This window comes from Sus scrofa, chromosome 4 (genome assembly GCF_000003025.6).
Source record: "Sus scrofa isolate TJ Tabasco breed Duroc chromosome 4, Sscrofa11.1, whole genome shotgun sequence".
Taxonomy (NCBI): Eukaryota; Metazoa; Chordata; class Mammalia; order Artiodactyla; family Suidae; genus Sus; species Sus scrofa.
Window position 1 is genome coordinate 61,863,087 of NC_010446.5, and position 23,033 is coordinate 61,886,119.

Consider the following 23,033-nt stretch of genomic DNA (forward strand, 5'->3'; position numbering starts at 1 on the left):
GTTACTGTTTTCAGGCCAAGTACTGTATAGGCACTGTTACTATTGCAATTTTACAGAGGAGGAAACCAAGGCACACCTGAATGAATCGCCTAATGTCACACAGCTGAAAAGGGCCAGAGCCAGGATCTGCACCCAGAGAGCCAACCTCTAGCCAGTGCTCTGAACTGTTATTTTACCCTAGGTTCTTAAAAACAATCCAAGATCAGCTCTGTGCTTACCCATGTCAGCTCTCAAGGCTGCTTCATCAGGATTCTATTTTAACTACTCAGCCATTAAAACAAGATTGGTAAAAAAAAAAAAAAATAGAAAGGAAAAAGAGCAGGAAGTACTCGTGATGTAATATTAAGTAAAAAATAGCAGAATACAAACTACATCAGATGAGGCCAAGCCATCTGATTACCTGGCCCTGGCTCCATCACTCAAGTTAATACAAGCCAACTCATTACCACAAGGGCAGGAAAGGCTTTCTTTTCTCTCTTTTCCCTCCCTCTCCCAGAAGCCAGCCCAAGGGACATGTCACTCTTGCCCCCATCCCCACAACAAACATTTTAGCAAATGGGGTAGTAAAGGGAAAGGACTCAAGAGAGACAAAGTCATGGTATGTGAAAGAAAGCCAGCCTGTGGCTCCCAGCATCCCCAACTTTCCCCTATTCCTTCAACACGTACCTTTTGAGAACTTGTGCCACATACCACACTAGATGTTAGGACATAAAACAGACAAAAGTCCCTGCCCTCTTGAAAATTATATTCCAGTAGGAGAGGCTGAGAATGAAAACAATAAGCATACTAAATAATAGTATGTTAATAGATGGTAAGTGTTACAGAAACAATATAGAACAGGGGGATCAGGAGAGCTGGGGGCAGGCAGGCTGCAGTAGTATAACTGGGGTCATCAGGAAGGAGGTGACATTGGAGAAGGGCTTGGAAAGAAGGCGTTAAGTAGACCCATGTCTGGGGAAGAACATTCCAGGCAGATGGAACGCCAGGTGCATAGGCCCCAAAATGGAAACAGATCACATCTGCAATGTTTAAGGAAAGGCAGAGGCCATTGCACCTGCAGTGAATGAGTAACAGGAGAGAAAGTCAGCGAGATGATAGGTGGGGGAAAAAAAGGCACATCTTTTTTTTTATTTCTTTATCTGAAGCATAGTTGATTTTCAATGTAGTGTTAATTTCTGCTCCACAGCAAAGTGATTCAGTTATACATATACACATTCTTTTTCTTAAATGTTCTTTTCCATTATGGTTTGTTACAGGGCGTTGAATATAGTTCCCTGAGCTACACAGTAGGACTGTTTCGTTTATCCATCCTATATATAATAGTTTGCTCACCCCAAACTCTTACTCCATCCTTCCCCCACCCCCTCCTTCGCAACTACACATCTGTTTTGTCTCTAAGTCCACTTCTGTTTCATAGGTAAGTTCATTTGTGTCCTGTTTTAGATTCCACATACAACTGAGAGCATATGGTGTTGGTTGGAAAGAAGCAGATTTCATAGAGTCCTATAGGCCTTGATAAGGACTTGGGTCTTTAATCTGAAGGAAACAGGGATTCACTGAAGGTTCGAAGCAGAGAAGGGACAGGATCTGACTCACGCACTGAAGAATCTAGCTGGGGTGGAGCAGATTGTGGGGATAAATAACATGGACAGAAGCCCAGAGACCAGTTACAAGGCGGCTATAATAACCCACATATGGGGTGCTGGTGGGTCAGGCTAAAGTGGTAACAATGAGACATGTACTAAGATTCCGGATGGCATGATTTCCCCAAGGGTTAGATGTAGGATGTGAAGGGGAGGAGTCAGGGATGTGTCTGGCACTCCTAGGATGAGGTTGTCCTTGATGGACATGCCGCAGATGCCAGTGGAAGTTGACTTGAAGGAGAGAGGTCAAGTTCTGATTTAGACACGCAACAATGGCAAGGTAGAGACACAGAAGAGATGGCTGGGATTCAGGGCCAGAGGCGCCCATATGGGAGTTGTGAGCGTATGAAGCCAGGAGAGCAGACAGGGCTTCCCAGGGAGTGAATCTATCACAAAGAACAAGAGCCTAGGGTCTGAGTCCTGGGCGTGTCCACAGTGAGTGGAACAAGCAACAAGCATCTGGGAAGAAGCGGCCAGTAAGGCCAGACAAAAGCCAGGAAATGATGTCGTCTTCAAAGTCAAGAGAAGCAAGCGTTTGCAAGATGAGAAAGGGATGAAGGTTGTCAATGCTGCTGAAAGGTCAAGGTAAACCCAGGTAGAGAGCTGAGCTTCAAATTCAGCAAAGTGGAAGCCACGGGTGACCTTCATGAGCAGCTTCAGGTGAATAGGCAGAGGATTTGTCTATCTACAGAAAGAACAGGAAAACCTCAATGACAAACAAGAGGAAAGGGGCTCGGTGCCTGGTACGAAGCCTTTAAGGAGCAAAAAAGGAAAAGGTAACAGTACCTTTGGCATTTAAGGGACAGACCTGCGTGAAAGCCAAGCAGAGCTGTTCTGTGTATAGGCCTTTATTTTCTCATGATTCAACAGATGCTGCTGCTAACTTACTCTTTGTTCTCTCAACTCTGTCCTGAATAAAGCTTAATCTTTTAAGTGGAAGAAAATAATCATAATAAAAGGTCACCTACCAGCAATTAAGCCATCGCCCCTCTGAAACCTGGACTCAATTCATTACATGAAAGGGATGCTTGCAACATTCTTCTTCAACTTGAGCTTCATTGTTCCAACAATGGATTTTTGCTTTTGATATTGTTGCCACACCTTTAGAACAACAATGCCGGGAAAGGCACACTGTTCTTTTTCAGGATTCAGTCCAAAGAGGCCAGAGTTCTACATTCAGTGCCAGGTTTTCTCTCCCTATCACCATACACTCTATTTTCCATAAAATCATCTTCTATCACCAGCCTTCCTGCCAAGCTACCCATTTAGAACGATCTCTTTTTCATACAAAGCCATATGTGAGAGACACAAGAGATGATATACTTAAACCCGTTTGAATAATCTCTTTTTTATTTCAAAAATGGAAAGTCACCTCAAAAATTCCTAAATAGTACCAACTCACTAGCAAGTCCCAACTGCTTATTTTTCCAGTGGAACCGGAAAACGAAATATTTTTCTAGGAAAGTACCTAAGACGTATTTACACGGCTTGTCCTCTGCTTTGTTTCATCTTGATGGAACGAACTCTCATTAACCTCTGTGGCTAAAAAAAAAAAAAAGGGAAAATTTCAGTAAAACCTCATTGTTGCAGATCCAACTTCTTTTTTTTTTTTTTTTGCGCTTTGGTAGCTGGCTGAAGAGGCATGTGTGTGAAATTTTTCTTTTTTTTTTTTTTTTTTTTTTTTTGCTATTTCTTGGGCCGCTCCCGCGGCATATGGAGGTTCCCAGGCTAGGGGTCCAATCGGAGCTGTAGTCTCCAGCCTACGCCAGAGCCACAGCAACGCGGGATCCGAGCCGCGTCTGCAACCTACACCACAGCTCACGGCAACGCCGGATCGTCAACCCACTGAGCAAGGGCAGGAACCGAACCTGCAACCTCATGGTTCCTAGTCGGATTCATTAACCACTGCGCCACGACGGGAACTCCCAGATCCAACTTCTTTGACAATAACAGTAATTAAACCTTGATTGAAGATGATTTTTGTAACGTTTGAAAAGGGAGCATTGCAAAGAAAATTAATGACACAAACAAGTGTTCAGGAAAGATATCGAACCCACTTAAACTATAATGTGTTTCAAATATTATCTGTTTGTTAAAGGAGACCTATCTATATGCTGTTAGTACAGAAAAGCATTACATGTGTTTACATAAGATGGATGTGTGTTTACGGGTTAACTATGTCAGTCTCACCATTTTTCTAAACTTAAGAGGTTCTATAAGTACTGATCTACACACACACACCTACAATTATGCAAGTATACACAAACAACTTACCAGCCCACACATTTTATCTGCCAATGCCTACACCCCAGCAGCAAGTAGGCTTTTCTTAAAAGTTAAAAAAAAAAGTACAATCACTCATTTTTTTTTTTTCTTTTGGTCCACAGTAACAGCTCCCTCTATCCTTGAGTCTTAAATGGACTACTCCCCAAACTGCTTTATCACAATTACGTAACTGCAATTTTAGTAGTATAAAATGAAAAGGAAAAAAAATACTATTTTTTGGCTAAGAAGTAACCTATAAAAGAGATCTGCCTCTTCCCCGTGCCTATAGCTTTCCTCACAAGGCAGAAGTGATCAAAGCCCATGCCTAATAAACCCCATACAGGGAGATTCATTTACTGAACTTGAAATAAATAATACGCTTTCTTAAGACATTCTTTCGAGACAGGTTGTATAAGCAAGCAACTTGCAGGAGATGAAAAATGAAGGCGGTCCCTCACAAGATGTAAGCCTGAGAGGCGTGTATTAGGAATCTCAGCAGCCCAAGACCAGGAGATGATGAAATGTGACAGATTGGCTGGCATCGTCTCACCCGTTTTGGGTGCCCGTCTCATATAATCTGCTCCCACAAGGCTGAGCCACTGCCTTGTTCTAAAAACACCAAACACACACACACACACACCATCTCTGATCCTGGAAACTAAGGAGCTCCACACTGCAGTAAACACTTGTTCTGTAAAGTTTTCCTAACTCAACTTTCAGGATCCCCAGGGATCACATATAGAGAATGTACCAAACGCACCATGTTCAGAAAACCTTCTCCATCGCTATCCATGAAAGCCCAAAAACATTTGTTCAGCAAACATCTTTGGAGCACCTGCTATGTGCCATGCCCCTCAGCAGCTATTAAGGAAGCGATGCTAAATCAGGGACTGGTGCTCCCTTAAAGGAGATGGATATGCATCTGAAAAGCAGTGTCACACACGTGATACGAACCATCCAATGGCAGAAAAAGCGGCTATATGACTGGGTTTGAGAGAAACCACACTAGAGAAGTAGTATTGGGGCTGGATTCCTGAGGAGGAGAAGGAGGCCCCTGAGGGAAGAGGTTAGAGCGAATATTCCAGACCCAGGAAAGCTCTGAGACCTATTTGGGAAACTGAAGACCTTGAAGGTCAAGGGAAAAAGTGTCAGGAGACATGTTCCTACAATCTTTTCTTAGCCTCTCTGTTTCTATTTTCTATGCTAAAAACTCCATCTTGTCCTGCTTTGCCTTTACCCCATCTTCCTGCTTGAAAAACAGTCACAGTGCTGGTAAATGACTTAAGCTTAAGAACAAAGATCAAAAGGCAAAAGTTATTCATGGGGTCAGCTGAATGAGGACATAATGCGTTGGTCTAAGCAAGCTGGACCTGTGCAGATAGGCATGCCATTTGCACAGCATGATATGTCCTGTTCGAATAAAAAAAAGAGGCGTCTCATGGCCCCAGGGGGTTGATGAGAAGTTGTCAGCAGAATATGCATCAGCAAGGAGAGTGAGGTGCAAACCTAGGCACGTCTGTGGAAGCACAAGGATGATTCTCTAGATGCTATGCATAGACAGCTAATGCCAGGCTTCCTCAAGGCTAACAGTGGTTAAATGCCTAAAGGTCAGAATAAAAGCTTAACCAGGGACCAGCTATGTGACTTTTAAAATAATAAAAGAACTATATCCTGCACCTTCAAATGCCCCCCCCACTTGACATCATCCTAAAGAGCATAATAAAAGCAGTGTGGTTTCTTGCAGCGGGGCTCTTGGTCCCTGAGACCTTGAGTCCCCCGGTTCCCACCTTTAATTAAGATAAATGTGTCTCTGGAGTTCCCGTCGTGGCTCAATGGTTAATGAATCCGACTAGGAACCATGAGGTTGCGGGTTCGATCCCTGCCCTTGCTCAGTGGGTTAAGGATCCAGCGTTGCCGTGAGCTGTGGTGTAGGTCGCAGACGCAGCTCGGATCCCACATTGCTGTGGCTCTGGTGTAGACTTGGCAGCTACAGCTCCAATTCAACCCCTAGCCTGGGAACCTCCATATGCCGCGGGAGCAGCCCCAGAAAATGCAAAAAGGCAAAAAGGCAAAAAAAAAAAAAAAAAGATAAATGTGTCTCTGCGTTTTGTTTTATGTTAACTTTTTCTTAAGTTCCACAGCACCCGTTCTTCAGCCGTCACCTAGAACACAGAGGAGATGGGGCTGGAATGACGGGCTGGGCGGGATGGGTTTGAATGCCATGCTTCTATTTTATCCTGAAACCATACGTTAACCATGAATGCTTTTTAGTCAAGAAAGAATGATCAAGTCAAATAACATAAAGATAACTGAGGCACTTTGGAGGATGGATTGAAACAGGGTGAGGAAATCAGGACCTGAAGTAGAACTGGGGCTGTGCAAAGGGAGGGGGAGGCAAGAACTGTTCCTGAGATAAGATGAACAGGACTCAGGGACCTTTGGGTGTCAGAGGCAAAGGAGAAGGAAAAGCACAGGATGAATCCAGTGGTTCTCGAAGACCGTGACAGATGAGACAGACTTTCACGACCCCCAAGCAGGAGTGCAGGAGGAGAGCATGCCTAGGAGAGGAGGTTTGCTATTGGCAGGCTGACCAAGAGCAATAGGCAGGGGAGGCTCCCAGGCTGAATAAGAGGGGACGTTGTCTAGCACCTCCAAGGGCAGGAGTCCTCGACTGATGCTGTCATTATGAGGAGTTCTCACTGTGGCTCAGTGGGTTAAGAACATTACATGGTCTCCGTGGGGATAAAGGTTTGATCCTGACCTTGCTCAACGTGTGAAGGATCCCAGCTGTGGTGTAAGCTGGCAGCTGTACCTGATTCAACCCCTAGCCTGAGAACCTCCATATGCTGCAGGTACAACCCTAAAAAGAAAAAAAAAAAAGAAAAAAAAAATGCAGCCAGTATGAAGACAGAACAGGGGACAGAAACAGGAGGGAAACAACAGCCCAAAGTGATGGATGTGACAGAATGACCTGGATGCAGATGTTATGGCAACATGTATGGAAGAGCACGATTCAGCTGGATAGAATGTACTTCGGAGCAGAGGTTTTCAGTTGGTGAACTCAGGACCCATTCCCAAACATCTTCTTCATTTCCCCAGTGTTCCTTTCATTTTTTTTTAAAGTTTATTTACAATGTTGTGTCAATTTCTGCTGTACTGCATAGTGAGCCAGTCGTATATACACACGTATACACACGTTCTTTTTCTCATACTATCTTCCATCATGTTCTAGTCAAAAAGACTGGGTATAGTTCCTTGTACTGGACAGTAGGATCTCGTTGCTTATCCATTCTAAACGGAACAGTTTGCATCTACCAACCCCAGTGTTCCTTTACAGGTGGTGATGCCATGAAATGGGAAGTCCACTGGGAACCTATGGGAAAACCACCCCTCTGATTAAAAAAAAAAAAAAATAGATGCAGCTGGTGTATCCTTTTCCTTCTGCTTTGAACAAGGAAGTAACGTCTCGAGGTTCTGGGGTCCAGCTTGTCACCCATAAGATGGCAGAGCCAAACCATTAATGATGGGAGACAAAAACATACAACACTGGCCAGTCCTGGACTATAGGAAACTTTGCAGCAGGAACCAAAAACAAGCAGAATTATGAGCAGAAAACCAGGCTGCCCAGAGTCCAGGAGGAGGGAAATGTGTTCTGAGGAAAGATTGAGGATAAAAATTGGGCACTGTTGTCCCCCTGGCACAGGGCCTGGCCTATGGCAGGTACACAGCACACATTTGCTGACTCTGCTGCTTAGAGAGAAATCCATCCGAACCACTATACTGGCCTGAGCACGTTTTACAGGTCTGCTGGCAGAGGCAGCTCTGAAGGCCTTGCATTTTGGGAGCTCTGCATCCCGCATATTGTGAGGAGCACAGTCTCATGCTCAGAGGCCCAGGGCTCTAAAAGCACCCAGGTGGCCAACAGGCATATGACAAAATGCTCAACATCACTGGTTATTAGAGAAACGGAAGTCAAAACTACTATGAGATACCACCTCACACCAGTCAGAATGGCCATCATTAGTAAGTCTACAAAGAACAAATGCTGGAGGGAGTGTGGAGAAAAGGGAACCTTCCTTCACTGTTGGTGGGAATGTAAACTAGTACAACCACTATGGAGAACAGTAGGAAGGTACCTCAAAAAATTAAATGTAGGATACCACATAATCCAGCAATCCCACTCCTGGGCCTCTCTCTGGACAAAACTTTCCTTCAAAAAGATACATTCACCCCTATGTTCATTGCAGCACTATTTTCAATAGCCAGGACATGGAAACAACCTGAATGTCCCTTGATAGTTGAATGGATTTAAGAAAATGTGGTACATGTATGCAATGGAATACTACTCAGCCATAAAAAGAACAAAATAATGCCATTTGCATCAACATGGTTGAAACTAGAGACTCATACTAAATGAAGTAAGTCAGAAAGACAAATACTATATAACACTATGATATGTAAAATCTAAAATATTGCACAGGAGTTCCCGTCGTGGCGCAGTGGTTAACGAATCCGACTAGGAACCATGAGGTTGTGGGTTCGGTCCCTGGCCTCGCTCAGTGGGTTAAAGATCCAGCGTTGCTGTGAGCTGTGGTGAAGGTTGCAGATGCAGCTCGGATCCTGCGTTGCTGTGGCCCTGGCATAGGCCGGTGGCTCCAGCTCCAATTCAACCCCTAGCCTAGGAACTTCCATATGCCACGGGAGCGGCCCAAGAAATGGCAAAAAGACAAAATATATATATATATATATATTGCACAGATGAACCTATCCATAGAACAGAAACAGACCCACGGACATGGAGGACATACTTGTGCTTGCCAAGAGGGAAGGGAGGGAGTGGGTAGATTGGAAGCTTGGGGTCAGCAAATGCAGACTATTACATTTAGAATGGATAAGCAATGCGGTCCTGCTGTGTAGCCCAGGGAACTACATCCAGTTACTTGAGATAGAACATGGTAGAAAATAATATAAGAAAGGGAATGTGTATGTGGGGGGGCGGGGGTATTATGACAGGTCACTTTGCTGTACAGCAGAAACTGGCACAACATTGTATATCAACTATACTTTAGAAAAATAAGATTAAAAAATAGAAGCTAGGAAAAAAAGAAAGATAAAGAAAAAACCTATGGTTACTAAAGGTAAGAGGTCAGGAGAGGGAAGTATTGGGAGCTTGAAATGGAATATGCACCCTATGGTATATGGAGTGGATAGTCAACGGGGACCTGTTTATAGCACAAGGAACTCTTCTTGGTATTCTGTGATAACCTAGATGGCAAAAGAATCTGAAAAAGAATGGATATGTGTATAACTGAATCACTTTGCTGTACAGCAGAAATCAACACAACATTGTCAAGCAAGCAACTATACCTCAGTATTTTTTTTTAATTAAAAAAAAAACAACAACAACAACAACAAAAAAAAAACCCACTCAGGGACCCTTAGGGGACACAAGTCACCTCTCAGAGGATGATGTTTACCTCAGCCTGACTCAGAGGAAAGCTATGGATCCACCAGCATCCTTGAACATCCGAGTCCTCAAGTCTGCCAAGACAGGAGTCTCAGATCACCTGGCTTTGGCTACATTTCATCTGTGATGACCAACTCCAATGGCAGGAAGGTACGCGCTGGACAAGCAAGAACTAGCCAGTTTCACGGTTCCAGGGGAAGCAAGGCGGCGCTGCTTCAGCGCTTTCCGGGTAGTGGAAGGCGGCTCAGCAGCTGAAAGCCCACTCTTAGAGGAAACGTGCCTTGTGAAAAGTGTTCCGAGAATTTCCCACAAAACCTCACAGCCTCCTACAGGTTTCTGCTGCCTCATCTTCCCCTGAACACCCCCTCCCGACACCACCCGCTCCTGTACTTCTACCTCCCTGTACACATTCAAATAAGGACAATAAATCTCATCATAGCTTCTGTGGTCTTCTTACAAAAGCAGCCCCTCTAACCCCTAAAAAATTCTATATACATATTCGTATACCAGAATCACACAGAGAAGGAAATAAAATTGTCATCAAGCAGTGGAAAAAGCGGGCACTGCTCTATTTCCGAGAGTGAGACCAACTTTCTACCATTTAAATAATATCTATGTGTGCCATTAAGGAAGAATGCGGTTTTCAAAAGTCAGTTTTGTACTACAATTTCGAGAAAGGCTTTCCAAATTACTGGGGAAGACAATCAATTTTAAGTGTAAACTCCAGTTAAAACTGCATTTAACACTCAGTTAGTGGCCTCCACACACAGGACCTGGTAGGGAGGAAGCCAAACAAGATACAGCGCCACCTATTGACCACACACTATAACTACAGCCTTACTGTCCATTTTCACGTATTCAGGCTGACAGGCCAGGGGGCCTGGGGACGCATAATTTATTTCATATGAGCTGAACTTTAATATTGTTGCAAATTTCATTGAAGCAAAGTGGGAACCAAAATTATAAAACACTGACATTTCACTATTCTCATGTTACATCTCTTATTATAAGAAATTGTGTTGGATTTCTCATTGTGGCTCAGCAGTTAGTGAATCCAACTGAGAACCATAAGGTTACAGGTTCAATCCCTGGCCTTGCTCAGTGGGTTAAGGATCAGGCGTTACTGTGGCTGTGGCGTAAGCCGGCAGCTACAGCTCCGAATGGACCCTTAACTTGGGAACCTCCATATGCTGCAGGTGTGGCCCTAATAAGACAAAAAGAAAATTTTGTGTTAATTTATATTCTCTCACTGGCTCATTAAATGCATATTTATTGAGCACTTACATGGCAAAAGCAATAGGATTACAGTGATAAAAGTGTTTTTTTGTTGGGTTTTTTTTTTGTTTGTTTTTTGGAGAAGGGGCACTGTGGCATGCAGCAGCTTGATGCATGGTCTCAACCCTCAGACCAGGGACTGAGCCAAAGCCATAGCAGTAAAAGTGAGGAGTCCTAACCACTGGACCACCAGGGAACTCCCCCTTGTCCTTTTAAGATTAGAATGTCTAGAATCTGATGGCTTCTCGTCACCTCCACCATGAACAGCTTGGGCAAAGCCACCTGGGTTATTATAAGAGCCTTCTCACTGGTCACCCTGATTTCACTCTTCCACCCCCACAATTTCTTCTCAACAGAGTATAGAGGGAGCCCTTTAACCTCCAAAGGGTAGGACCCCCATGAGAAGGTTACCTACCTTAGCCCTTGAACCTGAGTCAGATGATGAGCCTGCTTTGTACTAAATGCCCAAAGCTTCCATCTCACCCAGGGTCAAATCCAAAGTTCTTACTGCATGAGATCTCACCACCCCTCTCTACCTCTACCTGCTCCAGGTCCCATGTCCACACCAGCCACACTGTCTTCCTGGCTCCTCCTCAAGCTTGAGAGACCTCAGAACCTTTGCACTTGCTAGACCCTCTGCCTGAACGCTCACCCCTCAGATACCCACCTGACCAACTCCTTCACTCCCTCCAAGCCTTTTCTCCAACAGACCCTCTTGACCTTACAAGGCCTCACCCCTCCAGGTTGCCACCTCTCAGCCCCCGTACCCTGTTTTGTGTTACTTTTCTCCATGGTACCTGTCACTATCTGACATGCTATATGCAAGTATTTGCCTGTTTGTTTGTTGTCTTCTGCACCAATTTCAAGTTCAGTGAGGGCAGGAATTTGGTTTCCTGCAGAATCTCCAATAAAACAGTGTCTATCCCTTAAGTGTTGAAGAAAATCTCACACACTTCCCCGTGCACCCCTCTCACCCTCCAGGACCCTGGTTCCGGAGGATGGGGAAAAGTCAGGTCTGCCCTGGACCAGGACAAGGAAGACCTTTTCCTATGTGTGTGTTTGGGGACAGGGATGACGTCACAGGTGTAGGTCAGGCAGTCCCACTGGCCTCCATGCTCAGAGGGGCCTTGTGCTTGGCTTAATGCTCTGCAGTCACCAACCTGAAGTTCTTAGTTTTTGAACAAGGGGACCTACGTTTTCATCTTGCACTGGACCCCGCTAATGATGTAAGCTGGTCCTGTTTTGAAGGTTTGGGATAAGAGAGGTCTCAGCAAAATAGCCCCCGGAGAACATCCACTGAAAGACAACAGTTTTCACAATGCACGACCCTTTGGGCAGGTCAGAGCCAGCAGCTATTTCATCACTAGGGATTCAAAGAAGGGAGCTTGGCCCCTGTGACATATGGGATTTTCCTTTTGCTCTCTTCAGACTAGGACGGCCACACCCTTTGGTGAATCATCAGATTGTTCCCAGAAGTTGTCTTCTCTGCACCTTTCTCACCCCCTGCCCGCCTCCTACCAGGCCACAAGCTGGAATTCCCCACCACTGGGGTCAATGTCAGATGACCAGAGAGAGGCCATAGCGTGTTCACATGGACAAAGTTGTAAAGTTAACTATTACTGAGTTACATTGGAAATAGAAACCCTCCATTCCAGTGGGAAAGAGATGGTTTGTCCTGTTAGCTTCGAGGCTGATGGGAGAGAAGAAAGGGTATATTGAGCCCAGCAAAGACCAAATGCCTAAGGGTATGTGGTGCAAAGCAGGGGACAGTGAGGAAAGCTAGGGAAGGCACATAAAACATCTCTAAAGACTTAGGCATGCTTTGTCTCAGCTCAGGGAGCCAAGGCATGGTTCCCTGTGCCGCCCTGGTCTCGGCAACAAAAGTGGCCAGAGTAGCCGCTGCTCCAGCTGACCCCTGCTGGCTCTCGAAGGAAATCTCCAAGTGCCCAGGGCTGGCAAGGGCTCGAAGGGTTTTTCCAGAATGATGGATGCACCCAGGACAGGCCAGATCCCTGGGAGTCAGGGAAGTGTTAAGTCGTGAATAAGAACACTGTTAAACCTATTTCTCTTAACAGAGCAATGATTTGGTTCATGCAGAAGCACGAAGGGGAACAGAAGCTCATGTTTCCAGAGAGGGGGTACAGTGGTATAAGAGCATCACCTCTTTGAGACTCAAGTCCTGACTAAACCACTACAGTCTGCAACTGTGAAATAGAAACACAAACTGTTAAGATATTTACTTTGCCTCTCAGTTTCCTTCTCTCCTCCCTCCCTGAGTGAAGACAGTCATGACAAGTTGCCAGACAGAAAAGGAACTTTTTTTTTTTTGGCTGTGCCCACAGCATGTGGAGGCTCCCGGGCAAGGGATCGAACCCAAGCCACTGCACTGCCAATGCCAGCTCCTTAATCCCCTAGGCCACCAGAGTACTCCAAAAAGGCACTTTTTACACTTAGAGTAGTTAGCAGTACATTCCCTAGTCAGCCCTGAGCAACACAAAACATAAGGTGAAAATTAGATTTCATTTTCATTAGATCCAAAGAAATGTACCTGGATAGAATTCTGCGGAAATCTGTTTAAACCTTTTTAGGTTGGAACATGAAAATTTATATAACCTTAACCATGACACATGTTGGAAATGATAATAACTCTGGCTCAGGTCGTCAGCGTCAGAAAGTGAGACACATGGACAAGGAGAAATCTCGACAAGGCTCTTTATTTCTGCAGAAGGGCTCGGGCTCTCCAAAAAGTGTGCGTGCGGAACAAAGGACACTCCCCTATTTATCCCTAATGCAGGTGATTTACCTGTCCCCTTCCCACGGGTCAGGTCAGGGCGCACACTCTGCCCCGTTGGCTAATTTGAAACACATTGTTACGGGGAGAAGTGGGGGTCCCAGGAAGGCATTTCAGCAAAATGGAGTAACCAAGATTTCCTCTGACAGAAAAGACATTATGTTATTTCCCACGCACAGGAATTCACTGTGACGTCCTTGCTACAGTTTTTCCTTAAAAGTCTTTGCTTCATTTCTGTCTAAAAAACAGTTTTGTGACTATAAATTGGTCTCGCATCTCTACTAAATTTGAGGAAATAAAGGCATGAAGATTTATGCTTCCAAGACAAGACCTGATTTAAAATCTATCAGGTAGACTTACAAGTCTACAGCTGCCAAAAATCCATCCCCCCACCAATCAATGGTATAAATATATACCAGAAACTTCCTGATGTTTCCTTTTGAACTTCCCTCCTTCAGGAGCTGAAGTCTTTTTTACTCAACTCAGCTGCATCCAGTGTCATTCTTGTCCAATTCACCTAAAGACCCCATCAACAACCTGCCTCTAGGCACTCAACAGAGTACCTGCGAGCTCTTTGTCTTCAAATTAACAGCACAGGGGAACACAGTTAAGTACTCAAAAACAGGGTTCAATTACTTTGGGAATTCAAGGGAGAAGAACAGCCTGAGGTTGATGGGAGTTTAGTGGGTGAAGACAGACTTGAATTTGTTCTTGAAAGATAGAGAGGATTCAGAGGAGCATGGGGGGGAGGGAAGAAAAATGAGAGATGTGTGCTGGGGGTGGAGGTAGAATCTTTCAGAGAAAGATCCACAGGGATGGGAACAAAGAAACAGGAGAGATGTTGGAGACCAATGACTACTCTGAATATTCAACAATATTGTAGTCAAGGTGAGAATAAACTATGCCTTTCCTTCGGCAAAAACTATACATAAAGGCAGCATCTAAAAGAGCAAAGGAAGTTCCTGGGACTGGAGAGGCTTCTAGCAATGTTTGGCGGTATCTTTGGTCGGTCAGGAAGTCTCACTTTGCACACCCCCACCCCTTTCCCACCCCAGCCAAACAAGGAAGGCGAGAGGCAAAAACCCCAGAGTGAAATGGCGCGCTGTGATTGAAGTGACTTACCTCAGCGCCTTGGGAGAAGTAGGTTGTGCCAAAGTATAATCTCATTTTTTAATGACAGTGGTCCTCGAACCCCAGGGAACATAAGACATACCTGAGTACTTGTGGTCTGAAGATTCCATCCCTCAGGGTGCTGAATCAGCAGATCTCCTGTTGGTTTAGTAATTTGCATTTTGTGCATGTGTGTGTGTCTTTTTTGCCATTTCTTGGGCCACTCCCGTGGCATATGGCGGTTCCCAGGCTAGGGGTCTAATCGGAGCTGTGGCCGCCGGCCTACGCCAGAGCCACAGCAGTGCAGGATCCGAGCCAGGTCTGTGACCTACACCACAGCTCACAGCAATGCCGGATCATTAACCCACTGAGCAAGGGCAGGGATCGAACCCGCAACCTCATGGTTCCTAGTCGGATTCGTTAACCACTGCACCACCACGGGAACTCCAGTAATTTGCATTTTAAACCGCCCCCTCCCCCTGCCAGGTGAGTCTAGGACTAGATTTTTGACTGCTCCGGAAATTGTCTCCCAAGCCATTGGTCAACTCTAGGCAAACCGATTTAGTTTTGTAGGATATCAGGAGCTTTTGCCATCCCAGCTTTGGAAGATGCCTGAGATGCTTCCATTTCTGTCCTAACTTTCTTTCATCTAGAGGCATTCAATGCTTACATCAAGAAGGGACAATACATCAAGAAGGGAGAATCTGAGAGATGCAGTTACGAACTGTTTGTGTTCCCCCCGCCCCAAATCCATATGATGAAGTCTGAACTCCCTAAGTGATGGTATCCAGATGTGAGGCCTTTGAGAGGTAATTAGGTTTAGATGAGGTCATGAGAGTGGGACCCCCGTGAGGGGTTACCTACCTTCTAAGATCCAGGATTCTTTCTCTCTCTGCCCTCTGAGGACCCAGCAAGGAGATGCTCACCTGCAGGCCAGGAAGACAGCTCTCACCAGGAACTAAATCTGCCAGAACCTTGACCTCGGACTTGCCAGCCTCCAGAACTGTGAAAAATAAATGTCTGTTATTTAAGCCAGCAGCCTAGGTAGTTGGTTATAGCAGCCAGAGCCAATGAAGATAGATGCCACATTTCAAAACCAAGGAGTACAATGGATCTGCCATGAAAAGTGGCCTCGAAACACGTTCCCCCAACACTTTACTATTCCCAGCACTGTCTAGTTCAGAGGAAATAGACTAAGCCAATGGGTTTTAGTTAAAATAGGTATCACCTTGGACCTCAGCCTTATGCACAACTGGAACTCAATCTGGCCATTTCTGTTAAGCTTTGGTTATAAATACTAGGGCAGAAAGCTTTGACTTTCTAGATGGGAGTGCAAATTGTAGCAGCTGTGGCTGTTCCCATGATTAACTGGAACCAGGGGTAATGGATTTGGGGTAGTGAGACAGGCCTCCGGGTAGGGTGCATTGAGCAAAGGATACATTCATTCAACAAAGCCTTTCCAAAAGTGCCAGGCCCCAGAGTCCCAGCAAGGGACAAAGCCAGCCATGTTCTCCCTACATTCTGGGAGGGGAAAGATGGAAGATACTTTCAAGTGGTAATAAGAGCTAGAAAAGACACTGAGAAGGGGGAAAAAGCTAGAGGTTGTGAAACTGACAGCACTAATGGCTGGAATTTAGCCAAAACCCAGATTGGGACTTGAACCCAAGTTTTTATTTTGTATTTATTTTTAGGGCTGCACCCTCAGCATATGGAGGTTCCCAGGCTAGGGGTTGAATCAGAGGTGTAGCCGCCAGCCTAGGCCAGAGGCATAGCAACGCTGGATCAAAGCTGTGTCTGTGACCTACACCACAGCTCAAACAACGTGGGATTCTTAACCCACTGAGCGAGGCCAGGGATGAACCCGAAACCTCACGGTTCCTAGTTGGGTTTGTTTCCACTGCACCACGACAGGAGTCCATGAACCCATAGTTTTTAAATTAGAATCACTCACCCAGTGTCTGGACTTACTGAGGTTCAAGTTTTCTGTGCCTCTGCACAGAAGGAATTCAGCAAGAGACAAAGTGATAGGCAAGGAATAGATTTATTAAGATAGGATGCTTGTGAGAGAGGCCAGTGGGCAGGTGAGGAGGCTCTGCCCCAAGGATCAGGTGGGCTACACGATTATCATCCAAGGGGAGAGGGGGTGGGGAAGGACCACCTCTTCCTCTTTCTTCAAGTAGTAGCTCCTCCTTGGTATCCCGTAAGAGAGTATTTGACCCTATAAGGTCAAACTAGGTCTGTCCTGGTGCTTATTCAAATCAGCAGAAGGGTGGTCCTTAAACTCCTGCCCTTGGTCTGAACCTGAATGCAGGTCTCACACCATCCCCCACCCAATGACGTGAGGCATGTCTCACACCTCCACTAGTCAAGCACGCCTCCCTCATTCCGATGGCTTTCTTAATTAGTAACTTACAATGATCTCCCAAAGTTCCCTTGGTTTCCCTCTCTATCTTATGGTCCCTTATTGGGACATCTACCTGTGCAACTATCCTACTCCATCCCTATTGGTTGGGAGGTAGGGAGTGGCTGCTTTAAGTAGGATGGTCAGAGGAATTATCTGCAAGAATGATAGCGAAGACCTACATGTCTGTTTGTTTGTTTGTGGGTGTTTTTTTGGGGGGAGAGCTTTTTAGGGCCGCACCTGAAGCATACGGAAGTTCCCAGACTAGGGAGGTACAGCTGTTGAATTACACCGCAACAACACAGGATCTGAGCCGTGTCTGCGATCTGCACCACAGCTCACAGCAAAACCGGATCCCCAACCCATGAATGAGGCCAGGGATCGAAACCCACATCCTCATGGATACTGTCGGATACTGTGCCACAAGGGGAACTCCAAGACCTAAGTGTCAAGAAGAAGCCAGGCATGTAAAGATGAGCTTAGCATGTTTGAGGGAGGCCCGTGGGGCTGGACCAAGTGATGAAGCTGGAGGAGATGCTGGAAAAGAGAACAGGATCCAGAAGAAGGGGCAAAGGCATCATAATAATGATGCTATGGTGTCAGATGACAGTTCCACAGTTAACACTCCCAGGGGCAAATCTTGGGTTTTGTGGGTGATGGCCTGGCTCGGCCTTGCACACGGACACAATGAGTAACTTGGGTCTGCTGGGTTGATGACTTCAAGCTTGGAAAGCTCTTCTCTCCCCCATCCCCTCTTCCCCCGTTCAAGATGCCTGAAGTTATATGGACAAGGTAGGCTCAGGGCCAGGTTTGTTTTAGTTTCACCTCCACCACATTTTAGCTGAGCCTCAACAACCTGAGCCTTGTCTTTCACATCTGTAAAATGGGGGTGATATAAATTCCTAACTCATAGGGCCATGCTAGGCATTCTAGGAGACAACATATGTAAAACATTTATTAGAGCAGCTGACCCAGGACAGCGAGTGCAGACAAATTCTATTGATATCCAAGAAGCTTCATTTCACTTCTCTAATTTAAGACATTCATGCAAGTTCAACAGAAAATCTCTCTGGAACAGTCACACAGTAAGTTATTAGTCATTTGTGCTTTAGTATGAATGAGTCTGCAGTTCTTTCTCCAAAGCCCCACAAAGTTGGATAAGAGAGAGAGAATGAATGAGAAATTCTAGATTTCAGAGGAACCGAAGGAAAGAGGAGGAAACTAAAGGGGAGAGGGAGGGCTATGGCCTCTGAGATCTTCACATTGTTTAAATTCTTTAAAAACCTTTTTTTTTTCCCTGTCTTTTTCTAGGGCCGCACCCACAGCATATGGAGATTCCCAGGCTAGGGGTCGAATCAGAGCTGTAGCCGCCGGCCTATACCACAGCTGGAGCAATGCGGGATCTGAGCCATGTCTTCGACCTACACCACAGCTCACAGCTACACCGGATCCTTAACCCATACTGAGCGAGGCCAGGGATCGAACCCGCAACCTCATCGTTCCTAGTCGGATTAGTTAACCACTGCACCACGAGGGGACCTCCTTAAAGACTATTAATAAAGGAAAAGAATCAAGGCTTTCCTTTCCTGTACAGACCACATTTCAGGGTAACCAAATGTTGATGTGAGAAGTTTCTCTTTATAAAAAATATTCCACTAAGCCACAAGAAGTGATCATAGAATTAAAGTATTACTATTTAGCAAACTTCTAACAAGCTAATGGGTCAAGGTAATGGCTATGAAAGGCTCCTCACATCACAGGCAGAAGCGAGCATTTTTTGTCTCCTGACAGAAGTGCACACAGCACCACTTATGAGGTGTTTCTGCCCTAAACCTTTAGTTCTATCAGTTATGGAACTACAGAGAACAGAGGAACATATTAAAAATCAAGGGGAAGCAATCAGCAAAATCCAGGCTACAAAAAAATCCTCTTGGATAAGTTACCTTGTTTCTTTAACAAATAAATTTCAAGGAAAAATATAAAGAACCCGAGGGGAGATTTGTAGTTTTAAAATAAAAAGATTTAAGAGGCACCTTGACACAGGGACTTATCAAAAGATCCTGAATCACACACACACACCAACTATAAAATTGAAAACTGGAGTTCCCATCATGACGCAGTGGTTAACGAATCCGACTAGGAACCATGAGGTTTCCGGTTCGATCCCTGGCCTTGCTCAGTGGGTTAAGGGTCCGGCGTTGCCATGAGCTGTGGTGTAGGTTGCAGACTCGGCTCAGATCCCGCATTGCCCTGGCTGTGGTGTAGGCTGGCAGCTACAGCTCTGATTCGACCCCTAGCCTGGGAATCTCCATATGCCTCGGGTGTGGCCCAAGAAATGGCAAAGAGACAAAAAAAAAAAAAAAAAAAAAATTAAAAGCTGATGATAAAAATCAGTGAAACTTAACTGGGTATTTGACAATATGAAGAAATTACTGCTAAATTTATAGATTGGGAGGAAGAGGGAGAAGTGGGAGGGATTAGGAGCTTGGGATTATTGGATACAACTTGGAATGGATTTACAAGGAGATCCTGCTGAATAGCATTGAGAACTATGTCTAGATACTTATATTGCAACAGAACAAAGAGCGGGAGAAAAAAAATGTATACATGTAAGAGTAACTTGGTCCCCATGCTGTACAGCGGAAAAAAAAAAAAATAATAGAAAAAAGTCCTCTTTTAGAGATATATAATGAAATACTTACATTTACATACATAGGTTTATAGACATTTACACATATATTTACATGTGAAATACTTATGCTATCTGAGATTTGCTTCAAACTAATCCAGTAGGGAGACGGGGGGGGGGGGGGGATTGATTTTTAAGAATAACACAAAAATAGCAAAAACTAAAATAAAATCAGAACTACCTAAAGATGATTTTATAGTTTTCCTTAGGGTTACTGTTTCCCTACACACATTCACACTCTACTTGAGTTCGAGGCATTTAAAAGCTTTTGCCATGGGGCATACCAGTAATAATGATGTAAGTGACGTTTCTTAATAACCTAGACATTGAATTAAAACCAGCCCAAGAACATGCCCCGCAGGAAAACTGATGCAGCAGCACGGTAAAAACACAGAGAAACAAACAACAAACAGAAAAAAGATAAGGCGTCACTCACCACGAGTTACACTTCCATTTCCGTCTCCCCCAACTCACTGTGAGCAGCTGAAACCAGAGAACCACGTTTTATTCATCTCCCCATTACCCATCCAATTACCAAGCCTCCCACGGAGCAGCATCACTAAATGTGGAGGCAGGAAAACGCGGAAATACAGAGGGTGCGAGGGATTCTGACCTCTACAGCTGGGAAAAGGAAGCTGAGGCCAATCTGCTTGGATTTGCCACGAAACAGTGAAGGGACAAGACTCCACTCAACCTACCTCTAGGGTGAATCCCACAAGAAAGCCAAAACCGTAAGGAAGTCAGTAACCAGGGGATGTGGGGCCTCCGCCTTTAAACCAGTTTAGTTTTTCTTCTGCAATGAGAGCAGGTGAATCTGGGAACTCAAGGGCCTTGAAGGTAAACGAAGCCTTCACCCGCAGGGGGCAGCAAAGAGTTCATGTCACAAGAGAAGCTGGCCCCACCTGAGCCAGGCGGGCCCCAGCATTTCCTGCTGGTCACTTCCATCCTTTGTGTCCGTGTTTTCACTGGGCAAGAAGAAGCGTTTAAGGAGCTTTTTGGAGGAATGATGGGAAGCAGGAAATCGATAGCAGTGTGGGAGGAAGAAACCCGGCCGTGACAACGTGGTAGCCGAGAAGGGCGAGTATCCCACGTGGAAAGTGTTTCATATAAACATCCTAAAAATCTGCACTTATCCAGACTTCAGTCCAAAAGCGTTCTGCTGAGGTTCCCTCTCAGCGCATGCGCATAGCCACTTAACTGCGTGTCAAAACCTAATTCCTAGCATCTGGGCAATTCTGCAAACTCATCTGAAAGCACTTTAAGCGTCAGTTTCTTACTGAAGATCTCCTCCCTGGACTCCTTGTTGCTTTCTCCGACCAACGCCATAAGCAGGAAAACAAAAAACAAACAAACAAAAAAAAAACTTCTGATGAGACGCTGGGGCCTTGGGAATAAGCCATCAGGTTAAATACAGAACCACTTAGGCACAGACCTTGCCAGTTGCTTCCAAGCCCTGGGGCCATCCCAGGTGGACCTAGAGCGGGCACCCACCCCTCTCCCACTGAGGAAGGGCTTGTTTCCTACACACCGAGGGGGCTTCAACCTCACGTCTGACCTCATCTGCAGACATGCGCTTTCCCTTCATTTCAGGTGAACCGCCTCCATCCCTTCCCCCTTCCCCTGAAGAAGTTGCCCTCCTTGATTTTTCTCTTTCCACTTGTCCCCACTGGGTATCCTACAGCCTGGATGTAGGAAAAGATCATCATTTCCTTCCCCATAAAACACAGTGTTTAGTTTCTGACGTCAGACACAACTGCTATCTCATGACAACACTCTCATGCCCCTCTCTCAGAGTTGTCTGATAATCTTTATTAAAAACCAAAGTGTAGGAGTTCTCGTCATGGCGCAGTGGTTAACGAATCCGACTAGGAACTATGAGGTTGCGGGTTCGATCCCTGCCCTTGCTCAGTGGGTCAAGGTTCCGGCGTTGCCGTGAGCTGTGGTGTAGGTCGCAGACGCGGCTCGGATCCTGCGTTGCTATGGCTCTGGCGTAGGCTGGCGGCTACAGCTCTGATTCGACCCCTAGCCCGGGAACCTCCATATGCCGTGGGAGCGGCCCAAGAAATGCCAAAAAGACAAAAAAATTAAAATAAATAAATAAATAAACCAAAGTCTAGGGAGTTCCCGTCGTGGGCTCAGCAGTTAACGAAACTTACTAGCATCCATGAGGACGAAGCTTCGATCCCTGGCCTTGTTCAGTGGGGTAAAGATCTGGTGTTGCTGTGAGCTGTGGTGTAAGTAGGTCGCAGATGGGGCTCGGATCTGGCATTGCTGTGGCTGTGGTGTAGCCTGGCGGCTACAGGTCTGATTGGACCCCTAGCGTAGGAACCTCCATATGCTGTGGGTGCGGCCCTAAAAAAATATGCTCTTAAACAACCAGTGGACTAAAGACAAGATCACAAGACAAATTAGAAGAGACAAATGAAAGAAACACAAACATGCTATACCAAAAATTTTTGTGATGCAGTGAAATATGGTCAGAAGGAAATTTGTAGCTTTAAATGCCTACGTTCCTACATTAAAAAATGTCTCAAATTAGCCACTTAAGTTGGCACCTTAAAGCACTTGGAAAAACACAAAACTAGCAGAAGGAAGGTAATAATAAAGATTAGAGTGGAGATAAAGAACAGAGAAACAAGAGAGAAAATAAATGAACCAAAGATATTTTAACAGAGCGACAAAATTGACAAATCTTTGAGAAAAGACTCCAATTAAAATAAGAAACAAAAGTGAGGAAATTACTACGGACCTTAATTCCAAAGATAGCATTGAACTGTACTCTTAAAAATGGACAAAATGATGAGGAATTCCTGTCATGGCTCAGCAGAAACAAATCTGACTAGAATCCATGAGGACACAGGTTCGATCTCTGGCCTTGCTGAGTAGGTTAAGGATCCAGCACTGCCGTGAGCTGTGGTGTTGTAGAGATGCCTCAAAGCCCAAGTTGCTATGGCTGTGGTTCGGGCTGGCAGCTGTAGCTATGATTTGACCCCTGACTTGAGAACCTCCATGTTCCACGGATGCGGCCCTAAAATGACTTAAAAAAAAAAAAAAAGAGTTAAAATGACGAATTTCATGTTATGTAAATGTACCTCAATGATAAAGCTTACATTTGTGTGGATTCATACCTGTAATCTGTTCTGTTCCTTTGATCTATGTGTTTGTGTCTGGTTATCCTCTTACTATTACCATACTGTCTTGATAACTGTGATTTTATATTAAGTCTTAAAATCAGATTGTCTTCTTTTCAAAATTAGTTTGGCTGTTCAAGTTCCTATCACTTTCTATATAGAATTTAAAATTAAGTTGTCAATATGTACAATGAGTGATCCTGGGATTTTGACTGGAGTTGTGTTAAATCTATAGGTCACTTTTTAAAAAATTAACATCTT

At 45.0% G+C, this 23,033-nt stretch overlaps 1 long non-coding RNA gene across 1 annotated transcript; it reads right to left on the reverse strand.

Annotated features, from left to right (window-relative positions):
- Positions 1,338–21,537, reverse strand: LOC106510048. The gene is made up of 3 exons (XR_002343260.1): positions 20,078–21,537; positions 15,416–15,554; positions 1,338–3,185 (listed from the first exon to the last, which is right to left on the reverse strand). It is a non-coding gene; the product is annotated as an uncharacterized LOC106510048 (long non-coding RNA).